This window comes from Microcaecilia unicolor, chromosome 6 (genome assembly GCF_901765095.1).
Source record: "Microcaecilia unicolor chromosome 6, aMicUni1.1, whole genome shotgun sequence".
Taxonomy (NCBI): domain Eukaryota; kingdom Metazoa; phylum Chordata; class Amphibia; order Gymnophiona; family Siphonopidae; genus Microcaecilia; species Microcaecilia unicolor.
In genome coordinates this window covers 47,237,219-47,263,570 of record NC_044036.1, presented here as the reverse complement: position 1 = coordinate 47,263,570, position 26,352 = coordinate 47,237,219, and the positions used below count along the sequence as shown (strand labels likewise).

General features: G+C 47.3%; 1 protein-coding gene across 7 annotated transcripts in view; it reads right to left on the bottom strand.

Moving 5' to 3' along the window:
- The window catches only part of SRSF11 (serine and arginine rich splicing factor 11), a 202,495-nt gene that overhangs the window by 77,040 nt on the left and 99,103 nt on the right, over positions 1-26,352 (bottom strand). The gene's annotated exons all lie outside the window — the stretch shown is intronic.

Below are 26,352 nucleotides of genomic sequence, written 5' to 3'. Positions count from 1 at the left end.
ACCAGCAGATGAAGGTAAGGATGGTAAAGCTATTCCAATGACATTGGTGTAAACGGCTGGTGCAGCCTGAAAACCTCCAGTATCATACTGTCAAACCCTGTATGAACTATATACAAAATTTCAGAAGAGAGAAGGCTAAGCCCAAAAGAAATCTACTACACAGCTGTTTTCCAAGGAAGGTCCTAGACTGGCCTAACTGGACTCAAGGAAAGGAAATTCACAGGTACGAATAAATTTCACCTTCCTTATTCTCCTAGACCAGTCCAAACCAATGGGATGTACAAAAGCAATGTCTTACTGGGAAGGGGAACACAAAGAACCCTGAAACACCAATCTGCCAAAGGCTGCAAAGGTCTCTGGACAGAACACATGCACAGCGATGACCACATCACTGCTCTGAAAATGTCTTTTTTTTTAAACTTGTAATTTTTATTACATTTTTGAAAATATACAGTTCCCAAGCCAAACCTGAACCTTCAAATCTCAGAAACGCTAAAAATCCTTGGAATCACTATCGACCGCCACCTAACGCTCAAAACTCACGCTAACAACACAACTAAAAAGATGTTTTACAGCATGTGGAAACTGAAAAGGATAAGACCATACTTCCCAAGATCCGTCTTTCGCAGCCTAGTGCAATCCCTCGTGCTCAGCCATCTGGATTACTGCAACTCACTATACGCAGGTTGCAAAGAACAAACACTGAGGAAACTTCAAACAGCCCAGAATACGGCAGCCAGACTCATCTTTGGAAAGCCAAAATATGAAAGTGCAAAACCATTACGAGAGAAACTGCACTGGCTTCCACTCAAGGAACGCGTCACTTTTAAAGTATGCACATTAGTCCACAAAATCATTCACGGCGAAGCCCCAGCCTACATGTCTGAGTTAGTGAATGATACATACCTGTAGCAGGTGTTCTCCGAGGACAGCAGGCTGATTGTTCTCACGACTGGGTGACGTCCGCAGCAGCCCCAATCAACCGGAAGAAGCTTCGCGGGCGGTCCGCACGCAGGGCACGCCCACCGCTCATGCGCGGCCGTCTTCCCGCCCGTGCGTGACCGTTCCCGCCAGTTGAATGACAAGCAAGAAAAGATGAAACGCAACTCCAAAGGGGAGGAGGGAGGGTAGGTGAGAACAATCAGCCTGCTGTCCTCGGAGAACACCTGCTACAGGTATGTATCATTCACTTTCTCCGAGGACAAGCAGGCTGCTTGTTCTCACGACTGGGGTATCCCTAGCTCTCAGGCTCACTCAAAACAAGAACCCAGGTCAATTGAACCTCGCAACGGCGAGGATACAACAGAAAATTGACCTAGAAAGAACAACTAACTGAGAGTGCAGCCTGACCAGAATAAATGCGGGTCCTGGAGGGTGGAGTTGGATTTACACCCCAAACAGATTCTGCAGCACCGACTGCCCGAACCGACTGTCGCGTCGGGTATCCTGCTGGAGGCAGTAATGTGATGTGAATGTGTGGACAGATGACCACGTCGCAGCCCTGCAAATCTCTTCAATAGTGGCTGACTTCAAGTGGGCCACCAACGCTGCCATGGCTCTGACACTATGAGCCGTGACATGACCCTCAAGAGTCAGCCCAGCCTGGGCATAAGTGAAGGAAATGCAATTTGCTAGCCAACTGGAGATGGTGCGTTTCCCGACAGCGAACCCTAGCCTGTTAGGGTCGAAAGAAATAAACAATTGGGCGGACTGTCTGTGGGGCTGTGTCCGCTCCAAATAGAAGGCCAATGCTCTCTTGCAGTCCAATGTGTGCAACTGACGTTCAGCAGGGCGGGTATGCGGTCTGGGAAAGAATGTTGGCAAGACAATTGATTGGTTAAGATGGAACTCAGACACCACCTTCGGCAGGAACTTTGGGTGGGTGCGGAGCACTACTCTGTTGTGATGAAATTTTGTATATGGAGCATGAGCTACCAGGGCTTGAAGCTCACTGACCCTACGAGCTGAAGTAACTGCCACCAAGAAAATGACCTTCCAGGTCAAGTACTTCAGATGGCAGGTATTCAGTGGCTCAAAAGGAGGTTTCATCAGCTGGGTGAGGACGACGTTGAGATCCCATGACACTGTAGGAGGCTTGATAGGGGGCTTTGACAAAAGCAAGCCTCTCATGAATCGAACGACTAAAGGCTCTCCAGAGATGGCTTTACCTTCCACACGATAATGGTAAGCACTAATCGCACTAAAGTGATTCCTTACTGAGTTGGTCTTGAGGCCAGACTCTGATAAGTGCAGAAGGTATTCAAGCAGGTTCTGTGCAGGGCAAGAACGAGGTTCTAGGGCCTTGCTCTCACACCAAACGACAAACCTCCTCCACTTGAAAAAGTAACTCTTTTTAGTGGAATCCTTCCTAGAGGCAAGCAAGACACGGGAGACACCCTCAGACAGACCCAACGCAGTGAAGTCTACGCCCTCAACATCCAGGCCGTGAGAGCCAGGGACTGAAGGTTGGGGTGCAGCAACGCTCCGTCGTTCTGCGAAATGAGAGTCGGAAAACACTCCAATCTCCACGGTTCTTCGGAGGACAACTCCAGAAGAAGAGGGAACCAGATCTGACGGGGCCAAAAGGGCGCTATCAGAATCATGGTGCCGTGGTCTCGCTTGAGCTTCAGTAAGGTCTTCCCCACCAAAGGTATGGGAGGATAAGCACACAGGAGGCCGGTCCCCCAATGAAGGAGAAAGGCGTCCGACGCTAGCCTGCCGTGTGCCTGAAGTCTGGAACAGAACAGAGGCAGCTTGTGGTTGGTCTGAGAGGTGAAAAGGTCCACCGAGGGGGTGCCCCACTCTCGGAAGATCTTGCGTACCACTCTGGAATGAAGCGACCACTCGTGCGGTTGCATGACTCTGCTCAGCCTGTCGGCCAGACTGTTGTTTACACCTGCCAGGTATGTGGCTTGGAGGAGCATGCCGAAGTGGCAAGCCCAAAGCCACATCCCGACGGCTTCCTGACACAAGGGGCGAGATCCGGTGCCCCCCTGCTTGTTGGTGTAATACATTGCAACCTGATTGTCTGTCCGAATTTGGATAATTTGGCAGGACAGCCGATCTCTGAAAGCCTTCAGTGCGTTCCAGATCGCTTGGAGCTCCAGGAGGTTGATCTGCAGATCCTTTTCCTGGAGGGAACACAGACCCTGGGTGTGAAGCCCATCGACATGAGCTCCCCACCCCAGGCGAGATGCATCCGTCGTCAGCACTTTCGTGGGCTGCGGAATTTGGAATGGACGTCCCAGGGTCAAATTGGTCCGAATGGTCCACCAGAGCAGTGAAGTGCGGCAACTGGTGGAGAGGCGGATGACATCTTCTAGATTCCCGGTGGCTTGGAACCACTGGGAAGCTAGGGTCCATTGAGCAGATCTCATGTGAAGACGAGCCATGGGAGTCACATGGACTGTGGAGGCCATATGACCCAGAAGTCTCAACATCTGCCGAGCTGTGACCTGCTGAGACGCTCTGGTCTGCGAAGCCAGGGACAGGAGGTTGTTGGCCCTCGCTTTGGGAAGGAAGGCCTGAACCGTCTGGGTATTCAGCAGAGCTCCTATGAATTCCAGAGACTGGGTTGGCTGGAGATGGGACTTTGGGTAATTTATCACAAACCCCAGCAGCTCCAGGAGTTGAATAGTGCACTGCATGGACCGGAGGGCTCCTGCCTCCGAGGTGTTCTTGACCAGCCAATCGTTGAGATATGGGAACACGTGCACTCCCAGCTTGCGTAGATACGCCGCTACCACCACGAGGCACTTTGTAAACACCTGTGGGGCAGAGGCGAGCCCAAAGGGCAGCACACAATACTGAAAGTGCCGTGCGCCCAGGCGGAATCTGAGATACTGTCTGTGAGCTGGCAGTATCGGGATGTGAGTGTATGCGTCCTTTAAATCCAGGGAACATAGCCAATCGTTTTTCTGAATCACTGGCAGAAGGGTGCCCAAGGAAAGCATCCTGAACTTTTCTTTGACCAGGAATTTGTTCAGGCCTCTCAGGTCTAGGATGGGGCGCATCCCCCCTGTTTTCTTTTCCACAAGGAAGTACCTGGAATAGAATCCCTGCCCTTCTTGCCCGGGTGGTATGGGCTCGACCGCATTGGCGCTGAGAAGGGCGGAGAGTTCCTCTGCAAGTACCTGCTTGTGATGGGAGCTGAAGGATTGAGCTCCCGGAGGACAATTTGGTGGAAGGGAGGCCAAATTTAGGGCGTATCCGCACCGCACTATTTGGAGAACCCACTGGTCGGAGGTTATGAGAGGCCACCTTTGGTGAAAAAATTTTAACCTCCCTCCGACCGGCAGATCGTCCGGCACGGACACTTTGATGGCGGCTATGTTCCCGTGGATCCAGTCAAAAGCCCGTCCCCGGCTTTTGCTGTGGAGGCGCAGGGGGCTGCTTAGGCGCACGCTGTTGACGAGAACGAGCGCGCTGGGGCTGTCCCTGTGCCTGTCGAGGCCTTCGGGCCGGCTGGGTGTACCTACGCTTGGTAAAAGCATAGGGCGCAGCCTGCCGGGCCCGGGAAAAACGTCCACCTGCTGAGGTGGATGCTGAAGGCGCCCGGTGGGAGAGCTTGTCGAGGGCGGTTTCCCGCTGATGCAGTTGGTCCACCAGCTGCTCGACCTTCTCACCAAAAATATTATCCCCCCGGCAAGGGACGTCAGCCAGTCTCTGCTGGGTGCGGTTGTCCAGGTCAGAGGCACGCAGCCATGACAGCCTGCGCATCACTATACCTTGGGCCGCAGCACGAGACGCCACGTCACAGGTGTCATAGATACCCCTGGACAGGAACTTTCTGCACGTCTTCAGCTGCCTAACCACCTCCTGAAAAGGCCTGGACTGCTCCGGCGGGAGCTTATCGACCAGGTCCGCCAGTTGCTTCACATTGTTCCGCATGTGGATGCTCGTGTAGAGCTGGTAAGACTGGATGCGGGTCACGAGCATGGAAGATTGGTAGGCCTTCCTCCCAAACGAGTCCAGAGTGCGAGACTCCCGCCCCGGGGGCGCCGAGGCGGTATCCCTCGAACTCCGTGCCCTCTTGAGAGCAGAATCCACGACCGCCGAGTCATGGGGCAATTGGGGCCGCATTAACTCTGGGTCCGAGTGGATTCTGTACTGGGACTCTGCTTTCTTGGGAATGGTGGGATTATCCAGTTCCGGAGCAGTGTCTCTTTGAGGACATTGTGCAACGGCACCGTGGAGGACTCTCTAGGTGGTGATGGATAGTTGAGGACCTCGAGCATCTCAGCCCTCGGCTCGTCCACAGAGACCATGGGGAAGGGAATGCATATAGACATGTCCCTAACAAAGGAGGCAAAGGAGAGGCTCTCAGGAGGCGAGAGCTTCCTCTCAGGTGAAGGCGTGGGGTCGGAGGGAAGGCCCACAGACTCCTCTGAGGAGAAATATCTGGGGTCCTCCTCCTCCCCCCACGAGGCCTCTTCCTCGGTATAGGACATAAGCTCATGTAGCTGAGTCCTCAACCGGGCCCGGCTCGACGTCGAGGCACCGAGGCCTCGGTGTCGTCGAGCGGTGGACTCCCGCGCCGGCGGGAACGAAGCTCCCTCCATCGACGTCGACTCCACCTGCGTGGCGGTCGAGACCGGCGCCGCAAGCGGCGTCGGTGTTGAAGGCCTCGGCACCGGGCTAGAGCTCGCCGGCGCCACAGTCAACGGCGCCGAGGGCGCAAGCACCCCCCGCGCCGGCACAGCCTGGCGCATCAGCCCTTCCAGGATTCCCGGAAGGATGGCTCGGAGGCACTCGTCCAGGCCCGCTGCCGGGAAAGACGGGGGGGGGGGGGAGGGGGGCCGGTAGAGGCGTCGGTGCCGGAAGCTGCTCGGGTCCAGGAGACTGCACCGAAGTGCTAGGACCCTGACGCGTCGGTACCTCCACTACCGAGGGGGACCTCTCCTCTCGACGCTGACGCTTACCCGGCGTCGACTCCTCTCCGGCGCCGGAGGCATCGATGGCGACCGATGACGGTGCTTCCTTGGCTTCTTGCGGTGCCCGTCATCGGCGCTAGGTGGTATGGAGGAGAAGGAGGTCGATCCCCCTCGGTCTCGAGGGGCCGGATCAGACAGGGTTCGGTCCCGAGGGCCATGAGCAGAGGGAGTGACCGGGGCCGACTGCCCACACGGCCTCTCACCCCTACCCTCACCGGAAGACCGGCGGGCCGACGGGACCTGTGCTCCTGGGGTCGATGCCATCGGTGCCGATTTCGCGGACATCGATACCGGTACCGAAGAACCGGCCGTCGATACCGATGCCGTCGAGGGGCCGGCGCAAGTTCCAAAAATACGGTCCCGAAGAACTTGCCTCGCAACTTGAGTCCGTTTCCGGAGACCAAAACACAAAGTACACAACTTGGTATCGTGCTCCGGCCCGAGGCACTGGAGGCACCAAGCGTGGGTGTCGGTCTGCGAGATAGGCCGGCCGCACCGACCACACTTTTTAAATCCACTCGGGACCTTCGAGGACATCGACGGAAAAATTGCGTCGGCGAAATCAAAATCGTCGATGGTGGCGGTAAAATCACACCTCGAAAAAATAATCGACCGTGCGGCCACAAGGCCGCAACGCGACGCCCCCGCTAGAAAACGAGAGAAAAAAACAGCGCGTTCTCTCTCTTTTTTTTTTTTTTAACAAGAGAAAAAACCATCGCGGAACGCGCGACAACAAGGAAAAAAAACAAAGAAGGTTCGCGAACAACGCGACGGTTTTCTTATCTGTTCCCTTCTCCACTACTGCCAACTCCAGACTTCGCGCCTTCTGTCTCACTTACTGAGCCCCTACGTCTTGCCCCATCCTTGGCCACCTTTAAATCTAGACTGAAAGCCCACCTCTTTAACATTGCTTTTGACTCGTAACCACTTGTAACCACTCGCCTCCACCTACCCTCCTCTCTTCCTTCCCGTTCACATTAATTGATTTGATTACTTTATTTATTTTTTGTCTATTAGATTGTAAGCTCTTTGAGCAGGGACTGTCTTTCTTCTATGTTTGTGCAGCGCTGCGTATGCCTTGTAGCGCTATAGAAATGCTAAATAGTAGTAGTAGTAGTAGTTTTCCGGGGCTGACGAAGAGAGAGATATGCGACACGTCTCTCTCCAGGCGCGGAAAAGAAAAGACTGGCGGGAACGGTTACGCACGGGCGGGAAGACGGCCGCGCATGCGCGGTGGGCGTGCCCTGCGTGCGGACCCCCCGCGAAGCTTCTTCCGGTTGATGGGGGCTGCCGCGGACGTCACCCAGTCGTGAGAACAAGCAGCCTGCTTGTCCTCGGAGAACTAACAGGTTCGGCATCAGAGGCAAAGGAAGTGGAGCCTCCACTAGCATCCGACTGAGATCCGCGTACCACGGACGCCTCGGCCAATCCGGAGTGATGAGAATCACCAATCCTCGGTGCTGTCGAATCCACAGTAGGACCCGCCCTATCAAGGGCCAAGAAGGGAACATATACAGGAGGCCCGAGGGCCAGGGTTGAGCCAGTGCATCCAACCCCGCCGAGCGAGGATCTCTCCTTCTGCTGAAAAAGTAAGGGACTTTGGCATTTGCACTTGACGCCATAAGATCCAATCCGGGAGTCCCCCATTTGGCACAAATCTGAAGAAAAACTTCTTCTTCTAGTCCCCATTCTGCCGGGTCGATTTGATGTCTGCTGAGGAAATCGGCTTGCACATTGCTCTGACCTGCTATGTGCGCTGCGGACAGTAGAGGCAAGTGGATCTCGGCCCAGAGGAAAATCTGAGCGGCCTCCGTGGCCAGGGCCCTGCACTGCGTGCCGCCCTTACGATTGATGTAGGCCACCACTGTCGTGTTGTCTGACAGAACTCAGACAGGAAGCCCCTTCAGAATCTTGTGGAAGGCCAGAAGAGCTTGTAATATCGCTCTCAGTTCCAAGCGATTGATGGACTACCCCGCTTCCACGGGTGTCCACTGACCCTGAGTATAGCTGCCCTGGCAATGAGCTCCCCAGCCTGAAAGGCTGGCATCCGTTATCACCAGGCACCAAGAAGGAAGCGCGAGCGGCATTCCGTGTCGCAGCATCCTGTCGGAGAGCCACCAATCCATACTGTGCCGGGCCGCAAGGAGCCACTTTAGTCTGTGTTGGTATTCCTGGGAGAATGGAGACCATTGCTGAAGCAGAGCAATCTGCGGCGGCCTCATGTGAGCTCTCGCCCAGGGAACCACCTCCATGGTGGCCGTCATCGACCCCAGGAGCTGAATAAAGTCCCCAGCTCTGAAGCTTGCATCGCCTGTGGTCAGGAGAAAGACGAACCCCGAGGCCTTGTCAAACCGGATCACCAAATACTCGAGAGACAGAGGGGGTCAGGTGGCTTTTGGGCAAATTGATCACCCAGCCCAGAGTCTGAAGAACCGTTATAACTCTGGTCGTGGCAAGTCAGCTCTCGTCTGCCAAAATAGGAGGCCAAATAGGAATGTGCAAGTAAGCTTCCTTGAGGTCCAGAGACGTGAGAAACTCTTCTGGCTTAACTGCTGCAATGATGAAGCGCAGGGTTTCCATGCGAAAGTGTCGCACTCTTAAGGCCTCGTTGACTCTTCATAAGTCGAGGATCGGTCTGAAAGACCAGCCTTTTCGAGGGTAGCCTCACCAATTTGCTTCATTTCTTTGAAGACGTGAATAAGACTGAGCTTCTTACCTTTCCCCCTAAACCCACCTCTCCTCTTCCCTCATTCTCTATCTCTGTGGATAAGACTCTTATCCTCCCTGTCTCTTCAGCTCATAATCTTGGGATCATCTCGGACTCCTCTCTTTCTCTGCATATATCCAACAAACTGCTTAAACCTGTTTTTCTAAATATCACCAAAATTTGCTCTTTCCTTTCTGAGCACACTACCAAAACCCTTATCCACTCTATCATCTCTTGCTTAGACTACTACATGTCTCCCACTAAGCATTCTCTCTCCCCTTCAATCTGTTCAAAACTCTGCTGCACAGCTTATATTCCGCCAGTGTCACCATGCTCACGTTGACCTCTCCTCAAGTAACTTCATTGGTTCCCTGTCCGTTTCTGCATACAATTCAAACTCCTCTTATTGACTTACAAGTACATTCATACTGCAGCTCTTCAGTAGCTCTTTCCATACTTATTTCTCCCTACACTCCTCCCCAGGAACTCCATTCATTGGGTAAATCTGTCTTATCTGTACCCTTCTCCTCCACTGCAAACTCCAGACTTCGTTTCTTTTACCTTGCTGTACCATACACCTGGAATAGACGTCCTGAACCAGTACAAGTTGAAGCTCTGGCAGTCTTCAAATCTAGGCTAAAAGCCCATCTTTTTGAAGCTGCTTTTAATTCCTAACTCCTATTCACTTGTTCAGTACCCATGTCTGTTTTATAATTCCCACCTTAAGTAATTTTCTTATTTGTCCTGTTTGCCTGTTTTGATTAGATTGCAAGTTCTGTTGAGCAGGGACTGTCTCTTACATATTCAGTGTACAGCGCTGCGTACATCTAGTAGCTCTATAGAAGTAAGGAGGAGGAAATAATTTTATGGGTGTATGCTTCCTTTAGATCCAGAAAGGGGAAATACAATCTTACCTGTTAATTTTCTTTTCTTGAATTCCTCCAGACCAGTGGATATATATATATATGCTCTTCTAATAGCATACTACTACTTAGCATTTCTATAGCGCTGCCAGGGTTACGCAGCGCTGTACAAGTTTAAACATGGGGAAGGACAGTCCCTGCTCAAGAGAGCTTACAATCTAAGGTTCAGAACTACTGACTTTGTAATGTCTCCGTATAAGTATCCTATGTGGCCTCTAGCCAGACAGTATTTCCTTAGTAAAGCTAAAAGGTACAAACTCACCCACAGAACCAGGCACAACAAACAAGTTAAGCAGCTGTAGCCATACTGCAGACTGCGGAGAGCAGTGAGGCTAAATTCACTAGATATGGATGACAAGTGACTTCATACTCCCAGCCTCCCACACCAAAAGCATGGGTAGGTTCTGGCATGATCTCCAGAAACTCAAAATTGGTAGGTAAAATCTAATTTCTCCTTCCTCATTTTACCTCCAGATCAGTCCAGATGCATAAGTACCATCAAAATAGTATTTTTCAAGGGATGGACTCAGAGTTCCCAACTAACAACATGCTAGCCCAAAGGCTGCACTGTGCTGAGCTTGCATGTCCAGTCTGTAATGTCTCCCCCAAAGAAATATAATGACATCCATGTAGCCACTCTTCAAATCTCCTGTAGTGGAACCAAACTGTGCCTGGCCCAAGAAAAGCCTGATTCTTGATAGACTGTGCTTTCAAGACCAGGAGGCAGTGGCAATACACATTATATGTGGAAGCAATACCCTCCTTAATCCAGCAAACAACTGTTGCCTTAAAGGCAACTTGTTTCCTAGCTACCCTGACCACTACAAAATATCAGTCTCACCGATAAAACTCTTTAGTTCTCTCCAGATAAAAGTGTAAGATCTGTTATACACTGGAAGAGAGATAGATCAATTCTTATGGAATGAAGGCATTACCTTAGGGAAGGAAGGAGGTGGCTGAACCACCACCAAGAAAGGCTCACGGCAGGAGCCTGCAATTCTTTTTTTTTTTTTATTCATTTATTCAATTATTTTTACAAGTTGCAAAACATACTTGTTGAAACATAGATCATTTTACATTCAAGAAAAGAAAATAAACATGAGCCAAAAAGGTTCATAAATGAAACAATCGCTTCTCTTCCTCAGACCACAATATATAATAGGGGGAGGTGAAAATGATTAGGTCATTTAAGTAGAAACATTTAGGAAATTATCCAATTGTTAATAGCTTAACATCTGATGTTTCCTCGTCTAAATTTATTATTATTCCTTATTCAAGCTTTTCCTATCTACAAAAATCTGCAACTGATTTGGATCATAGAATATATACTTACTACTCAAATATTTGACGACACATTTACAGGGATAAGCAAGCAGGAATGTAGCCCCCATCCCTCTCACTTTTTCCCTCAACAAAAATTGCCTTCTTCTTTCCTGTGTGATTCTAGTGATGTCAGGATAGATCCATATTTTTTGACTGCAAAATGGTTTCATTGAGTTCTTAAAGTAAAGTCTCATCAAGGAGCTTAAATCTTACTCAAATATTAAAGAAACAATTAATGTTCTGCGAGTCTCCACTTCAGTAAGCGATTCTTCCAAAATTGCAGTTAAATTTTGAAAATCTATTATATTTCCCTCTTGTCCAGGTGCATCTTTTTTTTGAAGGTAATGTTAAATAGCAAGCTTAATTGTGAGGGGGAATAGCTTGAGGAGATATACTTAGATTCTCCATTAAGTATTTTTTAAATAGATCAATTGCTGTTATACCTGGTACTTTGGGAAAATTTAATAGTCTCAGAGTAAGTCTTCTATTATAATTTTCTAACTGTTCAATTTTTTTGTGAATCACGAGCTTATCCTTAATCAAAGAGTCAGATGTATTTTTTATAGTCTTAATCTCCTCCTGATTCTGTAGAATTTTCTCCGAGGTTTCAGAACGTACCTTTTCTAGGGATTCTGTTAATAAAGTCATCTTGTTCACAATTGAAGTGGTTTCTTGAGCGGATTTATTAACAGTTTGCTTTAAGTCCTGAAGAATCTTCCAAACTGAAACCAAAGTTATCTCCGTAGGAATTACTTCTTCCAAGCTTTTCTCCGTACCAAATTCAGAAGGAGCACTGCCAGGCTGAGTGGTTTTGTTAATGCCTTCCATTACAGCTACCTCTCCTTGCTCTCACCTTGATTTAGCAGGGCATGGAGGTGGAATAATACCCGGGGGCGAAAGAGAAGTATCTAGGCCCTGAATACAATGTGGAACTCGTCACTCCGGCTACACGAGGTTGGCTCACCACAAACTGCTCCAAAGTTTGCTGCACTGGGGATGAAGTCCTGGCCGCCGGCAGTTGGCCCTTGGTTATCCCCTTTCTCTTCATATATGGCATATCAGGTAACACTGTTTTCAAAATTCAAATTTCAAAGAGCAGCTCGAGCGTTTGCGTGTGTATGCTAGATCGCCATCTTAACACGCTCCATCTCCCAGGAGCCTGCAATTCTTAAGCTGATGAATAGCCACCAAAAATAATTTTTTCAATGGGACATCCTTCAAGAAGCTCAAATGGGGTCTGCACCAGAATGGAAAGAACCAGATTCAGATCTCAAGAAGGAACCACTGACCAATGAGAGGTCCTCATAACTTTGATGCCTCTCAGAAAATGCACTAATCCAGGTGGGTCCCCAAGGATCAGCCCTGCATCAAGCCCCTGTAGCATACTATGGTCATAAACTGTATTCTCAGGGGGCCAAGGTCAACCCTTTATCCAAACCATCCTGAAAAAAAGCAAATGTACTTACCTGTAACAAATGCTCTGCAAGGACAGCGGGATACAAATTACCACATGTGGGTGGCATCACTTGATGAAGCGTGGCAAGGATGCTACCCAGCATTCTGGAAACCCCATACTATGCATACGTGAATGCCTTCCTGTCCAACTCAATCGAGCAGGCCTAACTGTTAAGTAGCAAGCTTAGAGAATACAGCTCCTAGGGGAGGTAGAAGGGTATGTCAATATATATCCTGCTGTCTGCAGAGACCACCAGCTACAAGCGAGTAACTTTACTTTCTCAGAGGATAACACTTACCACATGCGAGAATCCCTAGCTACCAGGCTCACCAAAAACAAACAATGGACAATTGAGACTTGCAACAGGCAAAGCTAGAGGAGTAGCAGCCTAGTGGTTAGGGTGGTGGACTCTGGTCCTGGGGAACTGAGTTCGATTCCCACTTCAGGCACAGGCAGCTCCTTGTGACTCTGGGCAAGTCACTTAACCCTCCATTGCCCCATGTAAGCAGCATTGAGCCTGCCATGAGTGGGAAAGCGCGGGGTACAAATGTAACAAAAATAAAAATAAAATAAATAATCAGCAACCAATTAAACAAACTTATATACATTCCTGTTGTGTAGGTTCAGCCTGGAACAGAACCATGCCTTGAAAATCTGCCAAAACTGACATGTCAAAGAAGTTGAAGTCTTCCCAAATCAACCAGAATATCCTCTTTTTTTGGGAGATGCATCCTCAGATTTAACCCTGAACTAAAAACTCCTCCACTTTAGTTAACACAAGAAGGTCCTCTAGTGTAGCCTCATGAAATCCCCATACTACTGCCTTCTTGGCCAATCTGGGTTACTAGAATGACTAGATCCCAAAGGTTTTCTATATTCTGAATCACTCTGCCCAGCAAGGACCAGAGTGAAAATGTATAATAGACCTAGACCGGCATGCAGCAATAGCTGTATCAATGTGTTTATTGCTCCATGTGGTGCTCCTTCCTACAACTGAGAACTCTGGATCTTCTGCATTCCCAGCAGTCACCACGAGATCCATGTCTCTTGAATAATACAGGCGAAGACCTTCTCCATCAGACTCCACTTTCTTGGGTCTAGGTTTCTGCTCAGGAAACCTGCTTGGATATTCTCCACTCTAGCTACATGTACTACTGTCATGTCCAACATGTGCCTCTTTGCCCATCCTGCGAGTACTGCCATCTCTCAACACCTGCTTGCTCCTGGTCCCTCTTTGAAAAAAGTGACATAAGCTACTGATGTCACATTGTACGACAACACTTAAAATGCCTTGCAGTGAACCAAAGGCAGAAAAGCCTGCAGAGCCAGACATCCAATACTCAAGTGGATGATCATTCAGGTCATTTCCATCTTTGATCAATGCCCTTGGGCTATGTCACCCTGAGAATGAGCTCCCCAGGTGCTGAGACTGGCATCACTTCAATCCAATCTAGCATCTCCAAAATTCTTATCTCTTCTTAGATTTTACAACTACAGCAAACATGACAAACTACTCCTTGCCTCTTCCTGGAGAATCAAAGGAACATCTAATTCCTGTGCCTCAAGAGACCAACAGGATAAAAGTGCTCTCTGTAACAGGCACATGTGAGCCTTGGCAAAATTATTGTATAAATTAATATAAACAGATCTCCATTTTTGCGCTTTTTCTTTTTAAACCAAAAATCTGTTTATATTCAAGTCTCTTTTCACCTCAGTCACCGGCATTTCTTCCTCAGCCCTCCACCCCCTCCCCCCAAATTACCAGCACATCACTTCCCCTTCCTTTGGCTGATGCTGCCAAAGTTATGTGCTGAGTCAGTGCCAGAGCCTGCCCAAGGCCTGTCAGCTTCTGCCCTCTCTAAGGCTCGGGGGGGGGGGGGGGGGGGGAAGTTATGGTACACTTGAATATACACCTCCCGGTTTATATTATAACTAAGTTTTTCACCTTTTGGGGGGGAGAAAACGCTATCTCGATTTATACTCAAATAAACCAGGGTTGCCGCCAAAGACCCCAGTCCTGCAGATAATCCCAAGCCTTTGGTTTTGACTCCCTGAATATGTTTCTGATCTGTAGCTGCAGAAATACCTTCCCTAGCTGAGTGTCGAAACATGGTCCTAAATATTCCATTGACTGTGAATCAAGTTGCTTTGATTATCCAGTCATCCAAATAGGGACATACGAGCACCCCTACCCTCTGCAAAGCGACTACCAGCATATGACCATCACCTTGGAGAACATTTTTTTTTTAAATCTAACAGGAAGTCTTTATTAAGATTGAAAACAACACTTACAGCAGAGTAAAGCAACTACAAACAGCAGAAAAAGAAAAACAGCAAACCTCAAACAAAGGTACAAAAGAAACTTCCCTTCCCTATTTATAACTTAACAAACCCCCATCCCCTTCACCTAACAAATGTAGAATATTCTCACTGCTGTGATCAACCTGGAAAACGGAATGCAAAACAGAAAATGCTATCATGTCTAGAGTAGCGGTGGTTTGCCATTGAGTTCCTCACATCACTGGACCTAGCAGTTTAATATGGAACCTTAACACTGTAAGATCCAAAGTAAGGTGGAATGATCCATCTTCCTTGGGAACCACAAAACACATTAACACCTACCCATACCTACCTCTTCTGGAGGAACTGTCACAACCACCTTTAGTCGCAAGAGACATTCCAGAGTTGCTGTTTTAAAGAAAGATCTTGATTTGAAGCTGTGTCGCTCTGAAGTGACAGATTATAGTAAAAAGTTTGGTACTGACTGGGGAAAGATTGAATTTGTTTCTGGTTTATTGCCCATCATTTATTGAATTTTTATGCAGTCTGACAATTAGGTTGGATAGACTTATTTCTGAAGATTTTAATATACTAATACAGATGGAAAGGTGGGGGGGGGGGGGGGGGGGAAGAGGTGATACAGGGAAATGATCCAGTATTGCTTCAGACTTTGGAAGCTTTATCATTTGATCAGATTGTTGCTCTTCAACACATTCTGTTGGTAATACACTGGATTTAATCTTTTTATCATCTACCTTAGAATGACAGTCCCCTGTGATTAAGTTTGTGAGTTGGTCAGACCATGCAGTTATTTCCTTTTCTCTGTGCATTTCTGGATGTCCGGTCAGAAGAGAGATATGTCCTAGCAAAGGCCAGATAAGAAGTACATTTTGAACTTGGTGATTTGAGAAAGATATGGATGCCTTTGCTGAACTTGGATAATCAGAATTCCTTGGATGAGCTGGTGGAGGATTGGTATTCTACTCCTGGAATGTCATTGGACATTGTGGCATCAATGAAAGACATGCTTTTTAGGGAAGATTATAGGCCGAGACCTTGGATAACACCAGCAGTTAAACAGGTGAGGAGAGAATTACGTCAGAGTGAGCGTCAATGGCAATGAACTAGAGACGTGGATGTTTTTGATAGTTATAAATTGAGGTTGACGGAGTATCTGTCTTTACATGAGGAACAGAGCAGTAAGTATTATAAATTTCAAATATAAACTGTTTTGCACAGACCTAAGGAATTGTTTAGTACAGTGAAGCAACTGGTGCAAGGACATGCAAGTGGTACTGCTAGTGGGGTCCTGATCCTGTTGCCTTTGTTGTTGTTTTTTTTTTTTTTTTTTTTTTTTTAACTACAAAAGATGGAATTATTGGAGACTAGTACAATCTTGGGTTTGAATGACGAGATTATGAATGAGGTTTGGACCGATTTCAGTTTGGCTATGAACAGGAGGTTGCCAGTGTTGTCTCTTCTTTGATGCCTACAAAATCTTTGGTAGAGCCATGTTCTGCACTGGTTAGTTGGGGTTGGCTTCAACTGTTACTCCAATATCTTTGATTGTGAATAAATCTTTATCTTTGGGGAAGGTTTTATTAAAGAAGTAAATGCATAACAGTACAAAAAAAAAAAGAGCAAAATTGGTTACAAACAGTTTTCCTTTCCATTTTGTTACATACTATTCCCCCCCCCCACCCTCTTCCACTATCATAACCAAAACAACCCCTTGCCTACCACAAAACACCCCATCCACAATTCCAAAACCTGCAACAGAGCATTTGGGATCAACCACAAACCTTCATCAGGATGACCACAACGAAAAGCAGAATCCCCCCCCAAACAACTGAAAACTCTCCCATCCTCCCCATCACACCCCTTCCCCACTACAGAACCACCCTAAATATGCACTGAATGTCTGCTGCACCAGGACAGGACCTCACAAATTTAGTAAATAACTATGAGCTCTACGACGTAGTGCCTCCCACACAAGATGCCACGTCGGTTGAAAAATTCTCCAAATTTTGGTTGAATGCCTCCTTGCAGCCACTCTCTCCTATTTTAATAGTTGATACATTTCATTTCTCCATTCTATCAAGGATGGTGTTTGTCTCCAATTGTGCAAAATACATTTCCAGGCCAACATAAATGCTTTTTTCAAGAAGTTATTGGTCCCTCTTTTTAGTCCCAGAGAGAGGAGATTATAGAATAATTGTATATCCATCTGCACATATGCAGCACATGGCGTAAATAAGCCACTATGTGTTCCCAAAATTGTTGCATACTCTCAAAGGTTCAGAAAAAGAGAGCCGAAGATGCCAGGGGGAAAAAAAAATCAATATCTTAGGCACTGAACAGTGCTGGAAACCCCTCAAATGCACGATCAGGGGCCACAAACACTGTTACTCTAAGGCCACCAACTGAGTACTGTGAGATGGTGCATAAGCAGATGAAGACTGGCCCCTGCCACCTGTTCATTAGGAGGTAATTCCACATTCCAAGCAGAGGTTAAAGCATCATATTCCCAGGGGCTTTGAAAAACACCCAAGCTCTGATGATAAAAGGGAAGACTGGCTTTGGTTCACCTAGATAATACAGAAGTCTCTGAAATCAAATCAGCCATGTCTTCCACCAAAGCTGATCTGTCCAATGAAACAATATAATCCTGCACTTGACAATAGTCATACGTAATTGAACTAGACCCTCCGCCTCCAAAGCTGCAAACTCTTTCTCTGTGTCCAAGTGTGATCAAATGACAAAGCAGATCGATATAAGACAAACAATAGTTTATTATTGTAAATCTAATGTACAGATCAGCCCGACGCAGGCTGTGTTTCGCCCAACAGGGCTGCTTAAGGGGCTACACAATGATCTTTTACTGCCAAAATATGGTGAATACGTATTGAAAAGAACAAATGTACAGAAAACTGCAACCATTGGTCTTCTAAAATATGTTGAAAAAACCAGCTCAATTGAATTAAAGAAAAGGAGTGGTAACATGAACGCCGTTCAAACACACTCTTCACTCTGATAGCGCTATCGGAGTGAAGAGAGTAAAAGATCATTGTGTTGCCACTGAAGCAGCCCTGCTGGGCGAAACACGGCCTGTGTCTGGCTGATCTGTACATTAGATTTACAATAATAAACTATTGTTTGTCTTATATTGATCTGCTTTGTCATTTTTCCACCTTGGAGTTTGCAGATCGTCTGCCCTTTTGTTTTCTTGGACTCCCCCCCCCCCTCCCCCAAGTCTGATCAAATCCTTGATATAACAGAGTCCGTGTCTATCTCATCTTTTTTTTTTTTTTTTTTAATTTAATATTTATTCATTTATCCATTTTATTACAAGAAACATCTTGCTTAAGAAAGTATACAAAGATAAGGCAGTTACATAACTGTTAAGGAATATTAAGAAAATATATAAAGAAAAAACAATATACATTTTCAAGGTAACCCATACTCAAGTCCATAAATTTGAAATCCAAGATTAGGATATCTAAGGGAGTATAACAAAAGGAAATATATAACGGATGGTGCAAACCTTGCTAAGTGGAGTTATCTTATAATTTAATGCTTATCCACTTTTACCGAGGCAATAAGTGCCGATACGTGAGCTGGTTCTGTGAAAACATATTTCTTCTCCCTAAGCCTTATTATGCACTTGCAGGGGTACCTTAAAAAAAAGGTTCCCCCCAAGTGCAAAACCTTAGGCCTAAGGAGCAAGAATTGTTTCCTCCGTCTTCTAGTCTCTTTGGAGACATCAGGAAATAATAATATTTTAAAGCCCAAAAAAGGCTTCTCTTTATTTCGGAAAAATAAACGAAAGATCCAATTCTTGTCTGGTAATAATGCAACCGTTACCACTAACGTGGCGGCAGTTGCTAATTCAGAGTCAGAAGTCTGAAGCAAAAGAGAGACATTGATCGGATTATCAAGTTGGTTCAAATTTTTCCCAGGAATATAGTATGCCATAGTCAGTGGTGGTAAATTCGACTCAGGTATCATCAAAATTTCACGCATATAGCGTTTCAGCATCTCAAGAGGAGCAACATTCTGTAGTCTAGGAAAGTTAACAAATCTCAGGTTGTAACTTTTAATATAATTGTCAAAAATTTCAGTTTTCAGTCTGAGGTTTGTCAAATCTTTCGTCATAGTAGGTTGTATTGTTTCAATCTCCACAATTCTTTGATCCATTTTATCCACTTTATCATTTAACTCTTTAAGCTGCTCATCTTTTTTTTGTAAATCAATTTCCAAGGATTTTACTTTTGGCATTACTTCATTAATCTGTTTTAAGAAGGTTTGTCCCAAATTAGAAACTAAGTCCCATAATGCATCTAATGTCACTTCTTTCGGTTTAGTTACTAGCTCTTTAGGTAATTCAAACCTTTCAGAAAACCGCTCACGAGTCTCACCCAGTCCCTCAGGTCCTCCTCCCTCGATCCGCGGCGATTCCATGGGCAAACTGCCCTCCGTTCCAACCTGAGATGTAAATGAAGCTTCCAATCGGCGTTCCTCTGGGCCCCTACCATCTTCCGGAGTGGACCCCGTCGATTCAATAAGGAAAGAACTTGCGCCGATCGGCTGGGGAGGAGGGGTGGGCGCAGCGGGGCTCAAGGTGACTTCATAGCCAGGAGAAGCTGAAATCTCCAAATTGCCGGCGTTCCCTACTGGCAGCATTCCGCCGTCAAAAGTAGCTCCCTGTGGCCTCACAAAACGATCCATCGGACCAGGTAAGGAGGGAGGTAGCGGGGAAGCTCTGCTCGTTCTCCCTCTTCGTTTAGGCATTTTGGTAGAGCACGAAAAACGAGGCTCACAGCAACTTAGCTAGGTGCAGCCATCTTGGATCTCCCGTGGTAATCTATCTCATCTTTTTAAAAATGCTTTCGAGGTGTCTGAATCAAGATCTTTGTTACCCCACAAAGGCAACAACACTGTGGTATGTGGAGAAACTTTCATTCATAGACAAACAGTACCCAGCCTTGTCGCATAGATTTCAATTATGGGCATTATCTAGTAGGAAAAATCAAGTGTGGCGTCTTTATATGTAAACTAGTAAAAAAGGCCCGTTTCAGACACAAATGAAATGGGCGCTAGCAAGGTTTTCCTCGGAGTGTGTTTGTTTGAGAGAGAGAGTGTGTGTGATAGTCACTGTGTGATGGAGAGTGAATGTGCGAGTGTGTGTGTGAGAAAGAGAGAGTGAGACTGGGTGAGTGTGTGTCTGTGAGAGAGAGTTTGTGTGTGTGAGAATGAGAGTTTGTTCCAGGGCCCCCCCTCTCTCTCCCTCCCTGTTCCAGGGTCCCCCCTCCCAGTTCCAGGGTCATCTTCCCCCCCTTCCCTCCCAGTTCCAGAGTCGTCGTCCCCCCTCCCTCCCTCCGTTTGAGTGCCATGGTCATCCCCTCCCTCTGACTTTCAGGGTCTCCCCCCTCCTACGTCCGAGCCCTGCAGTCGAGAGAGTAGTGCACCACGCTTGCAGCCCTGCAATGCCTCTCAGGGGCCCAGGCTGCAGCCGGTATCACGCTGCCTAGAGGGAGACGTGTGGGCGCCGAGCCGAGGACCCTGGGCTGCACCCTGTGATATGGAAACACGGGGCAGTAGCAGCGGCGACGGCCATTGGCAAGTGAAGGGCTCGAGGCGGCACAGGAGAGAGCGGCTCGTGAGCCAGGGAGTCTTCCTCTGCTCCCTCCTGCTCAGTCTTTGCTTCCCTGCCGGCATCCTGCAGCAGCCCGGTGAGCTCCACGCGTGCTGGAACCTGCTTATTGTGCGTGTGCTCGTGAGGGTTTGGAGGCAGCGCTGCTGCTCAGGTGGCCGGCGGGAGGTCAAGCAAGCAAAACTCTTTTAATCTGCTTTTCGGGGGGGGGGGGGGGGGGGGGGGGGGGTGGTTTTTGTCCTTTTTCTTAGCTTTTATTTTCCATGAACGTTCGATGAAGCTGCCTGGGCCCGCACTGCTGTTGGTTGGGCTCTCTGGATGACGTCATCCGAGGCTTCAGTACCAGACACAGCCAATCAGAATGGAGGCACGGGCCCAGGCAGCTTCATGGAACGTTCATGGTGCAAATTATTATATAGAATAGGAAACAGGTGTACTGGCACCATCAACTGCTGCTCCTAGGACAGCGGAGTGTAAAGCGAAGATACTTACCTGTAGCAGGTATTCTCCGAGGACAGCAGGCTGATTGTTCTCACAAGTGGGTTGACGTCCGCATCGGCCCAGGAATCGGCATTTTGTAAGCAAAATAAAAACAAAGTTTTGCCAGAGTCCTCTAGTGCGCGTACAGCGCGCACAGATTTCCCGCCAGTCGCGTGTTCAACAGAGCTCCAATGAATTTCAATTTCTGAACTGGGGTGAGATGGGACTTGGAATAATTCATCACGAACCCCAGTAGCTCTAGCACCTGAATAGTCATTCAGAAGGACTGTAGAGCACCTGCCTCTTAGGTGCTCTTCACCAGCCAATCGTCGAAATAAGGGAACACACGCACTCCCAGTCTGCGTAGCAATGCTGCAACTACCGCCAGGCACTTTGTGAACACTCTGGGCACAGACACCAGACCAAAGGGCAGTACACGGTACTGATAGTGCTGTGTTCCCAGACAAAATGAAAGATACTTCCTGTGAGTTGGAAGTATCGAGATGTGTGTGTAAGCATTCTTTAAGTCCAGAGAGCATAGCCAATCGTTTTCTTGAATCATAGGAAGAAGGGTGCCCAGAGAAACCATCCTGAACTTTTCTCAGACTAGTAATTTGTTCAGGGCCCTAAGGTCTAGGATGGGACGCATCCCCCCCCCCCCCCCACCCCCCCCCCCCCCCCCGTTTTCTTTTGCACAAGGAAGTACCTGGAATAGAATCTCAGCCCTTCTTCCCCTGGAGGAACGAGTTCGACCGCACTGGCCTTTAGAATGGCAGAGAGTTCCTCTACAAGTACCTGTTTGTGCTGAGAGCTGTAAGAATGAGCTCCCGGTGGGCAATTTCGAGGTTTGGATTCCAGATTGAGGGTGTATCCAAACCGGACTATTTGAAGAACCCACCGGTCAGAGGCTGAGAGGCCACCTTTGGTGAAAAATCATCATCCTCCCCCCTACCGGCAAGTTGTCCAGTACGGACACTTTTACTGAGGCTATGCTAAACTGGAGCCAGTCAAAAGCCCGTCCCTTGCTTTTGCTGGGGAGCACCAGGGGCCTTAGGCGCACGCTGTTGACGAGAACGAGCACGCTGCCGAGAAGCAGGAGTGTACCTACGCCTAGGATAGTAATAGGAAGCACTCCTCTTCCCCTAAAAAAACTCCTAGAGGAGGAGGTAGTAGCAGAACACGCCTGGCAGGAGAGAGAATCCATAGCATCATTATGCTTCTTGATCTGGTCAACTAGATCCTCTACTTTCTCACGAAAAAGTTTATCCCCCCGGCAAGGAACATCGGGGACCTCACCACAGGCGAAAGGCCAGATGCCGCTGCAGCAGACGGTACGGAAGGCACAAACACCCTTGACACCAAAGCAAACTGGTGCAGCAATCCTTACAGAAGCTCTGGAAGCAGGGCCCTGATGCGCTCATTGAGAGCCGCAATCAGACAAGGCTGCGGGGTCGGTAAAGGAGCCAGTGGCAGAATCTGTCGAGGCTCGGGAGCAGGTACCGGGCTGCCAGAAGAACTATGAATCAGCACCTCCTGTATAGAGGGGGAGCAATCCTCTTGGCGCCGATGCTTCTCGGGTGCCGATTTCCTCGACGCCCCAGAGCTCCCAGCACCATGTGTCGAAGGAGAACGATGACGGTGCTTCTTCGCCTTCACTCGACGCCCATCATCGAGACTCCTCGGTACCGATAAGGACGTGGAATCCTCACGTCTCCTTGGGGCCAGGTCTGACGAAGGTTGGTCCCGGGGGGCTTGCATAACAGGAGGCCTCGAGGCAGGTGGATACCCACTCGATGCCTCACTGCTCCCAGCGCAAGTTGGTTGTTCAGCAGCCATTACCTCCGCTTCAGACTTCGATGCTTCCCTCAATGTGAAGAACCCGTGGGAACATTTGATTACAGCCTGGTATCGTTACATTGACGATGTCTTCCTACTGTGGAAGGGAGACGAGGATCAACTGCAGTTCTGTACTTGGTTGAATTCCCGAGATGTAAACATCATCTTCACCAGCCAATTTCTTAGATATTAACATTTATCAAGAATTGCAATCCTTTACAACGGATGTATACATCAAACCCACGGACCGGAACACGCTTCTGCACTATCAGAGCAACCACCCCCTCGCTACCAGGAAGAGTTTGCCTTTCTCCCAACTCCTCCGGTATCGGAGGATTTGTAGTGATCGTCGGACTTTCAAGATTCAGGCCAAATCTCTCATTCAGAAATTTGAGATTCGAGATTACCCACGGCCAATTCTGAAGCAAGCCTATACGCGAGCTAAATATAAACGACAGAGAAGCTTTACTCAAGCCTAGTTCAAAAACTACAGATTCTGGATTGCATACTTGTGTCCTGAAATATACACATGGTATCAATGCTGTAGTACGTATATTCAGAAGACACTGGAGGATTATGCAGGCACATCCTTTGTTTAAAGATCATTATTTATGCATTGCATTTTCCAGAGATCACAATTTAAGGGACCTTATGCAACCTAGGCTAATTCAATTTTGACCACTAATGGGGGCCATGGTAAATGTGGTACATGTATGTATTGTAGTAATATGATTACCTCTAATACTTTCACTGAACCTATAGGGTCTAGGACATATAGTCTTAAATATTCTACTGACTGTAACAGCACTCACGTGGTTTACGTTCTTCAATGCCCTTGCCCTAAATTATATGTTGGCAAGACATCCAGGGCTTTGAAACAGACTACGTGATCATAAATTTAACATAGTGCATCAGAAGAGAGAGGCTCCTCTTGTAGTCCATAGTATGGACCAGTCTCATACTTTTTCTATCGATGTATTGTCATTGATCAGTTACAAACATCTATTTGAGGGGGTAATTTGGATCATGCTTTAATTCAGAGAGAGCAGAGATGGATCTATCGCCTGAAGACCCTTTGGAAGGCATTCTTATGACCTCTCTGTTCTCTCGATGGTTTTTCTGTATATGTTCCTTTATTTCTGCTGTGGGTCTGTCTCCTTTAAATTTTTCCTTCATAGCTGATTGGATTTTAGCGCTGGCGTCCTTTTAAAACCTGGGCGCCATGTTTATTCTCAAGCGGGGTTGGAGAAGTTCCGATCAGCTCACTGAAGGTAAGAGTTCTGTTGAACTATCCTGTCTTATCGGCTATTATTTAAGCAATATGCTTGCTTTCCATGAGTTTTTTTGTGTTCATGAGTGCTTTCTATGCTAACTTTTGCAGGGCAAAACTTGGCGGTTGAGGGCGGAGCTCCTGATGAAGCATTTAGGAAACAGAAGCTTTCTGTTGAGCACACCCTCCAGTCCACGCCAGCGCCCAGATAGGTGTTGTTAGTTTGGTATTTGATATAATAGAATACCACTATTAAAGTATAGACCTAGTTAGCGGAGGTTTTGACTAATGAGGAACGTGTATCATGATCTCTAAAGTGAAATATGCTCGAGATTGATGACAGTCTGTAATTCACGGTAGTGAATACAGAGTTTTGAAGTCTTTCCTCAAAAAAATTGTACTCTGTATACTCTTTCTTGCCTTTATTGTATAGTAGTAGCTCTCAGGGGCAAGTACCAGCATTTGGGTTAAATTTTTTGAGTCTGGCAATCTCAATCCTCCCACCCTCCAAAAGCCTTTTAAACAGCAATTTCGGTTTGGTCTCTCCCCAACAAAATTTTGTCAATATCTTTTGAAGAGCTTTAAGATTGTTCTGAAACAACTTTATTGGGACCGTCTGTAGTACATAAAGCCATCTAAGGAGTTCTATTATTTTAAACAGCTGGATTCTACCATGCAGGTTGAGAGAAGGCTCCTCCAGCTAGTCAACGTGGATGTGGTGGCGGCCAATAATTTATCCACATTATGATATATTTGACTGATGTCACCTGTCAGTTGTATAGCTAAGTACCAGAACGAACCTTACACCCAATTCAAAGGGAACACATCTCACCTGTCAGTTGTATAGCTAAGTACCAGAACGAACTTTACACCCAATTCAAAGGGAACACACCAAGCCACTGATGGAGTACATGGGCCCATGAGGCCAATGCTATAAATTTAGAATAGTTGAGTTTAACGCCAGCAAAGTCTCCATAAGACGTAGTGGAGGAGTGGCCTAGTGGTTAGGGTGGTGGACTTTGGTCCTGGGGAACTGAGTTCAATTCCAGGCACAGGCAGCTCCTTGTGACTCTGGGCAAGTCACTTAACCCTCCATTGCCCGCCGCATTGAGCCTGCCATGAGTGGGAAAGCGCGGGGTACAAATGTAATAAAAAATAAAAATAAGGGCTGGCAACGATTGATAAGGATTAGCGATATGGACCAATAAATCATCCACAAACACTGAGATCTTAAAACTGGAGGCCTTGAGATAGACCCCACAAATTTCTGGATGTTGATGTCCCTCTCTAAGCAAAGGGTCCAAAGTGAGTATAAATAGTAAGAGAGAGGAGGGCAGCCCCGACTCGTACCCCTCTGAATAGGAAACAGCAGAATGGCTTGTGGATTACAATGTAATAGTTGTATAGCTTCTAAGAAAAGGCCCTGGAAGCCAAAGACTTCTAAAACCAACCTGCTTTCTCCACATCAAACTGATTAGCAGAGAAGGTTCCCAATCCCACTGGACCCACTCCAGAGTTGTACAGCCCTGAACAAACCCCAATGGGAGTACCTTTGCCAGTCTATTAGCCAAGATCTTAGCTAACAACGTTGTCTCATAGTTAAGCAGAGAAATAGGCCGATATGATGGAGATGTGGAGTTTAGGCAGAACCATCACCTGTGCTAGCTGTAAACAATCAGGTAATTGCCTAGTCTTGAGAATGGTATCATGCTCGAACTGATGGGGGGGGGATACAGACATGACCAAAATTTTTTAGAATTCAGCCCTATACTCATCTGGTTCCGGCACCTTTCCCAAAGCTCTTGAACCGATGGTCAAATAATGTTCATCCAGGGTAAGCGGCACGTTCAATTGAGTAACGTGCAAAGGAGTTAACTTGGGCATCGTCAAGTTCTCTAAATAAAGCGTTCCGGCCAGAGAGGGCACCTCCTCATAAAGTGCAGCATAATAATCCCTAAAAATCTCATTAATAGTTAACTGTGTCTGAGTTGGTAAGAGAGCAGTCATTTTGTTTGAGTTCAATTACCTTTTTATGACCTTGCTGGACTTTGATAAAATTTGACATAAGCTTTCCGCTCTTATTGCCATGGAGGTGGAGCTGAAAATTGTAGTAAAAACTAGCCTTGAGAGCTCTTTGATGCAACAGTTCATTAAGTTCATTCTGAAGGGCAAGTGGGGAGACTTTATTAGCTTCCACTGGGGAGCTGCCAAAACACATCCTGTGAGTACGAAATCTGCAACTAAGCATAGAATATTACGATCCCACATCCACCTTTGTGAGAATAGGCTATAGTATCCCCCCCTCAACACAGCCTTAGCTGTTTCCCAAAACACTACAGGTAGGTCCATATGTTGGCTGTTATAGATAGAATAATCTAGCCATTTCTAGTGTATGTATTCCTGATACTTGGTGTCACAGTGTAGCTCTAAGGGGAACCTCAATTGCGTTTTGACTGGGTGTCCCCCACCCACCCAAAGTTGAATCCAGACC